Below are 7,659 nucleotides of genomic sequence, written 5' to 3' on the forward strand. Positions count from 1 at the left end.
AAACACCAACACCAGGACCTCCTGAGTGCCTCAGCACAGGCCGGGGAACCCGTAAACACCAATTTGGAAAACTACCACATGCGTTGGCATTTCCCAGCAGCCAAATCTCCCGGTGCTTCAGCATGACTCCAGACTGGTAGACATCCTCTAGCAGCCAAACATTCAAGTGCTTTAAAGAAGCCTGGGTGAACAGGCATCCTCTAGGGGCCAGACTCCCCACCCTCACTCCAAAAGCTCCAGTGCTGCTGACCCCAGCTCAGCACTAGGTAAGCTGCCAGACCCCTACAGCCTTCAGTTGCCAGCACCAGAAGCCCCAGAACACAAAACTAGTGACCAGGTCCCTGGCCCCCAGCACAAAATCTAATAGAAGGAAAACGAATTGTTACTTGGACAAGTAGAAGCTAATGACTCTCAGATATCAAGAATCAGTCAAACAGAAACAAAAGAATGAAAAAATAGAAAAAAAACCATAAAATACCTCATTAGTAAAACAACTGACCTGGAAAAGAGATCTAGGAGAGACAATTTAAAAATTATTGGCCTACCTGAAAACCATGATAACAAAAAGGGTCTGGAAAGCATCTTTCAGGATGTTATCAAGGAAAACTGCCCTGAGGTCCTAGAACCACAAGGTAAAATAGTCTCATAGAGTCATTAGCTTCCACTTGCCCAATTTTATTTTTAAAGTATTGTTTTCTTCAATTAGCTTCTGTACCTCCTTTTCCATTTGAATTATTAAAAAACAATCAAGTACTTATAATAAGGTTAAGTCTGATTTTATGTGATTCAATTCAGTTTTCTCTTTCAAAAAAGAATGATCTTTGGACTAGGAAGTCAAAAGCAAAGAAATGTGAGTAAATGGTAATGTGAACAGATGGTACTACTGTTTTCAGTAAGATCTGGTAAGTTCCTTGAGAGTAGAGATGGTATTATTCATTGTTATTTGTATCCTCACCACCTAGCACAGTGTCTGGCCATATAGTAAGCACTTAATTAAACAAATATCTGGACTTTTTCACTGCCTATCTCCTATGCCTAGAATACTTTTTCTTCTCATCTCTGCCTCCTGATTTCCCTGGCTTCCTTCAAATCCCAGCTAAAATCCCCCCTTCTAAAAAAAAGCCCTTCTAAAATTCTGCCTTTATTCCAGTACCTCCTCTCTGTTGATTATTTCTAATTTATTGTGTATATATCTTGTTTGTACGTAGTTGTTTGCATGTTTTCTCTTCCATTAGACTGTGAGCTCCTTGAGAGCAGGGAGGTCTCCAGTGAAATATCACTGGTACCTGTTTTTGACCCCAGGCTAGTTAACTTTATTTAATCAATGAATTGGGAACATTGTGGTAGTCCTCAAATATTTCAAGGCTTCCTGTGGATGTGGGATTTAACTTCGACATATTCCTAAAACGCAAGGAGGAACAGTGGGTGGAAGCCGCAGAGAGGCAGCTTAGGGCTTGACATTAGGAAAATCTTTCTTAATGTCAACATTTATACTTAGGCAAGAGCAGAAAGGGCTGCTTTGGGAAGACTAGTACATTATCCAGGATGACTACTTGTAAACAATGTTGGAGACGAGATTCTTAGTTGAATAAGAGTTGGATTTGATGGACTTTGGGATCTGTTCCAGTTCTGAGATTCTCTAATTGTGTGAATTAAGTAGGAATGAGAGTGGAATGCCAAACTACAATCAATGGTATGGATATGAATGTATAGGAAACCTGATTTATCACTGTCAGTCTATGTGAATATATAAAGTTACTCAGATGTAATTAAGATTCATTCATTCAATAGTTAATAATAATAGCTAGTATTTACACAGCACTTTGATAAAATCTACCCTGCCTCCTAGACACAAAAAAGAAACAACACCCCAAACAAGAGAAATAGTATTCCTGGTGAGTTCTATTTAGGACATATCGCATTTGTAGTATTTTGTTCCGTTCTAGGTGCCACATTTTAAAAAGGATATTGACAAAACAGAATATTTCCAGAAGAGGATGACCAAGATGACAAAGATGACTGAAGACCATGTTGTATGGAGAATGGTTGAAGGAATGAGGGATGCTTTTCTAGGTCCTTGATCCTTCCTTTTCTGAGTTCACTCTCTGGAAGAGCCCTTAGCAGACTGAATTCCTCTTCCTGTTTCAAAGCTCTCTTCCCTGATAACTTCCTTTTAAAGTGCTCTTTTTTTTTTTTTTTTTTGGTGAGGCAACTGGAGTTAAGTGACTTGCCCAGGGTCACACAGCTAGTAAGTGTTAAATGTCTGAGGCCGGATTTGAATGCAGGTCCTCCTGACTTCAGGGCTGGTGCTATATCCACTGTGCCACCTAGCTGCCCCCTAATGTACTCTTTCTAAGGTATCTCTAGGTCTCAGAATTTTGATACAGCTGAGGATATGTACTTAGACCTATGAATGACTACAAGTGAAGTTACCAGTTCTATCTGTTTCCCCTTAACTTTTGGATAATTTATCACTCAAATATTGCATTACCACTCCATCCCAGAACCCAAGGGTTGTTTTTTGTTTTTCTAATATATCTATTATATGTTGCAGAGTGAAAAATATGTTATAAGAACTTCTTCCCAAGATCTTTCCCTCTAAGTCTAAGTAAATGGTTTCATGCTTTATGGCAAAAAAAAAAAAAAAAATTCATCACTGGATTTCCAGTTTTCACATACATCAATGTGGCTTGGTTTATTCACTGCAGGACTGTATTCAAAGCCCTTCCAGCTTGATAGTACCTTCTGAAGCTTGTGCTCCAATAGCTTAACCTCCTAGAGCCCAGAGTCACTTCATGCCATGATCAGAGAAAGACTTTAATTTTCTTCTAATATATATAGCCCAGCCCAGTACATACAGTAAATAATAGACAGATCTCCCCACAGTGAAGTCAGGCAAGGATAATGGCCTTCTCATCTGGTGAAGAAAACCAGGCACTGACTTTCCTGTCACTACTCCTGTACCAATATTGCAGGGTAGGCTTCAGTCAGGATAGAGCATGATGGATAGGGCTAAGATCTGGACTTTGAAGCCTTTTTTTTTTTTCCTCTGATTCACATGACTGCCACTCTGTGACTAAATAAACAACAAAAAACCATTTTCTTGAAAATGGAAGTAAGGGTGGACAGAGAAGGAAATAATTACCTGGATGGTTCCCTTCCCCAGGGCAGCCCAGTATAGACAACTACATACTCTGCCACCCTGTAAAGTCTAGGACAGAGGACGCCGAGTCATTCTAATAAATGGTGCATTTGTACTAATAAATTTGTCCAGGTGTGTTTGTCCTAATAAAAACACAAACATATAATGGGTGTTTTCCATCTTATTAAAGTTAATTAGTTCCCCTAAAACAGTCCAATGCTACAGATTAGTATAAAATTCTCCCTTCCCATTATGTACCTTTCCAAGCTTGGATGGGGGCAGGGCGAGGAGGAGAGGAAGGCGTTGAATACATGTTTTCATTGAACATGTTTTTATTCATGTATTTAGTTAATATGACAACATACGTATGGATATATGGATAATTTTTTTTAACAGTTTTTATAAATTATAGACAAAGAGTAGCTTTAAAATCAGAGTAATATCTTTCCTATCTCATCTGGTTATTCTGAAGATGAACTGAAATTATATGTACAATTTGAAAACTATAAACCAACAAATGTAAGCTATGAGTGTAATTAATAATAACATGGGAATAATTAGCTTGAGGCCAGCATATTTTCAGGAGTATAATCAACTTCGTTTATTCATGCCATTCAATCTGTTTTCAGGCTTCACGCGTCATCTTAATATCTGGATGATTCAAATCTCTATCTCCAACTCCTGTATCTCTGAAGAGCTCCAGTCCAATATTTCCAACTCGCTGCTGGATTATCTCCCTCTGGATATCCCACTGACTGCTCAAGCTCAACATACCCAAGACTGAATTCATTATCTTCTCCCCTATTTCTCAAATCTGCCCCTTCTCCTAACTTTTCCACCTCTGTTGTTGCCACCAGTAAATTCCTAGTCATTCGTGTTCAAAATCTCTCAGGAGGTATCCTTGACTTTCTCTTACTGATATTTAATCAGTTGCCAACTCCTTTTTTATTCTGTCTCTAAAATATCTCTCTCCCCTGCTTTCCCATTGCACTACCCCACTCTATTCAGAATCTCATCACCCTGGCTAGGCTACTGTAATAGCCTCTGAACTGGTCTGGTCGGCCAGTTTTCCCAGTTTTTTTCCCCTCTCTAATCCACTGTACTACCTAATTTCCCTAATCTCATCACTACCATTTTCTTAAAAGGGTATTTTTAGTGGTTCCCAAATAAATAAAGTACAAATCTTGTGTCTTATCATTTAATGTCCTCCATAAATGGCCTCAACCCATCTTTCTCTCTCACTATTTCACTTTGATTCTGGTTTTCAGTAGATCTAGTGTTGAATACATGTGTGTATATGCATAAATATATGTACATGTATGCACATTTGTGTGTTCATATATGTTTGCATATAGAGGTACAAGTATGTATGAATATATACATTCATATTCAAAATAATATTTAAGCAGCTTCTCTTAAATTCCTTTAAAATTAAGGTGAATGGGGATGGATGGCCTGTGATTTCTTTAGTATTAGGAACCCCTTCTTTCAATGCTGATCAGGACCTTCTTTGTAATTTATAGTCTTAAAGAGTTGCCTAGAGGCCCTGAGAGGTTAAGTATTTTGCCTAGGGTCACAACCAATATGGGTCAATAAGTGGTAGTGGAATCCAGATCTTCCGTAATCTAAGGCCAGTGATCTGTCCACTACACTATCTTGCCTCTCAATGTTAAAATATTATCAGTTACCAGAATCCCTGCCTTTGCTTTTTCTTTATGAAGTTTCCAATATTTAGCACATATTTTTATACTTAACCTTCAGACACAACTACCCTCCCCCCCCCCGACACACACACTCATATACATAGACAAATTGACATAACTCTTACCTTGTCCTGTAAATATCCTGGCCCACTATTGGTAAAGATCACTGTATCTTTATTTCTAGCTATCAAACAAGAGGGTTTGGGCTAGAATTTTAATGAATGTTAAAAATCACCTAATCCAAACATCTCATTTTGAAGATGAGGAAACTGAAATCAAACCGAGCTGCACACAGTCCCATGGTGAATTGCTACAGTGAAGAAGGTCTGTTCCAGTTCTAAGGATAGAGGTGCTAGGGCCTTGGCAGAAATGCCACAGCCTGATGTTTAAAGTGAAAACAGGAAGAATGGGTGGAAATTACAAAAAGGCTAATTTAGATGTGATGGCAGAAAAAACTTGTCACTAGACACACTCATACTGGAAGGATATAGGAAGACATCCTCATTTTTCTATCTGCTTCCCTGTCAACTTTTTTTTTGTCCCCATTTTTTTGCCCCCAGGAAATGAGGCTACCTATGTAACTGCTCATAGAAGGCCAACTTTGTCTTGTCAATACCAGCCTGACTACCAGATGCTTTTAGCTCTTACAGGCTGTGAGGTTTTATACTGAGACAGACAAAAGGAGCCAGAGTTTCTTAGAAATGCTCTCATCTCAAGTAAGTCAGATAAGGGCTGCTAGGAGGCATACCTGACAGACCACTGGACCTGAAGTCAGGAAGACTCATTTTCCTGAGTTCAAATCCAGCCTCAGACACTTAATAGCTGTGTGACCCTAGGCAAGTCACTTAACTGTGTTTGCCTCAGTTTCCTCATCTATAAAAGGAAATGGCAAACCACTCCAATATCTTTGCCAAGAGAACCCCAAATGAGGTCATGAAGAGTCAAACACAACTGAAAAATGACTGAAAGTCAGATAAGACTAAACACAAGATGTGGAATTCATTTGGCTTCAGGAGCTACACTCAGAAATATTCTTTAGTCATTTAGCTGTCTGCAACTGCATGCCTTCCCTCCTCTTTACAAAATGGGATCAGTGTAGCCAAACTATATCAATATGTTTAAAAAAATTCATGATTTTGTAATAATGGATTAGACCAGAGAGGTAACTTTGTCCCATAGTCTAATAAGTACCAACATCAACTGAGTCTTAAAACAGGGAGATGTATGCTTACAGAAAATGAGCATATTCTCAGGTATCATGGAGGATGTCCAATACAGAATTCAAAGAGAGGTGTTCTTTATTGATGGTAAGATTCTTTAAACATTCCCTTTGCAGATGACACTGTGCTAATTGCATTGAGCCCCAGACCAATGTAAAGCCTCCTCAATTACATCCACAGTCACTTGAATGAGGTTTCCATAGGTATTCATACTTGAAAACTAAAGAGAATGGAAAAATGTAATTTCTCGATTGTGACTTGCAATTGTGAACAAGCAACCTATCCAGGCTTTCTAAATATCTGCACATCTTACACAGGTACTGTAGATGAACAAGTTAGACCCAGAACTGAAAAGGAGATGGAGATCCAACTGACTTGCTTTTTGGAAACTTTTAACACTTTACATTATTACAAGCTATTTGCTATCACAAGAGGCTATCTTTAAAACCAATAACCTCTTGATAATAAAAGTATGGCTATAATTTATGGGACCCTATAATCTCAGAAGAATCAAAATGATAAATAACCCAAAGACAAAGGTATGGGAAAGCCAGTTTGAACTGACTCAGGAAAGTAAGTCTTTCATGAAAGTGAATACTGTTAAATATTCAGTGTTAGCATTTATACCTGGGAAATCAGTAAAGGCTACAAATCAAGGCTTGATTTACTGTTTTGTTGATTGTCCAAAATTAAGAAAGTAATAGATAAAATATTAATAATGCAGATTAAACCTGAAAATGTGTCATATGTGTGTGTGTGTTGTTTTTAAAACATTTACCAGCACACCCCCATTCAAAAGACATGGTGGAAATAAGGCCACAACATATTACTAATACTAATGGTGATCACATACTAAGAGTGAGGGACAATAGATGGACATTGGTACTCAGACAATATTAAAATAACAGGAAAAAGGATTCTAGTGTGTTGGGTGGATGCTCTCTGAGGGTTTTATGGGAAGATGTCAAGAATTACACAGGATGAGGAGCTATGGATAAATTGAAGAAGTACCTACATCAAAGAACTCAAGTATCAATTGAATCAAATTAATAACATTACTGGGAAAGGAAGTTGCTCAGGATAAGATTATGCAGATTATGCCTGTCCTTGAATTCCTAGAATCCAGAACTTCTTGTCTAAATATAAACCGCCAACCAACTAGAAAGACAAGAAAGATAGCAGAGCTGTTGCATTAAAATATGCATAGCCTGAAAAATTCTCTCAAAAAACTGACAAACTATAAGCCTTCCCAACTTGGAGTATTTTTTTTGGTCCAGTTCAAATGGCAGTAAGATGCATTTTCAAGCCATGATTAGTTAAATATCTAGTAATTTGAGTTAGTATAAAATGAAAAAATTGGAAAGGCCTAAATGTATTTGTTTTTTTGGCCTGGTCTGTTCCTGACAAACGATAGGCATTTCCCTGGCTGTCTACCAGGCCTGGAACTCTCTCCCTCTTCATCTCTTCCTCCTAGTTTCCCTGGCTTCCTTCAAGTCCTACCATATGCAAAGAGCCTTTACAGGTCCTCCTTAATGCTATTGCCTTCCCTCTGAGATATCTTCAATTTATCTTTTGTATATATATCACATGTGTA

This window comes from Vombatus ursinus, unplaced genomic scaffold (assembly GCF_900497805.2).
Source record: "Vombatus ursinus unplaced genomic scaffold, bare-nosed wombat genome assembly UNPS02014779.1, whole genome shotgun sequence".
Classification (NCBI taxonomy): domain Eukaryota; kingdom Metazoa; phylum Chordata; class Mammalia; order Diprotodontia; family Vombatidae; genus Vombatus; species Vombatus ursinus.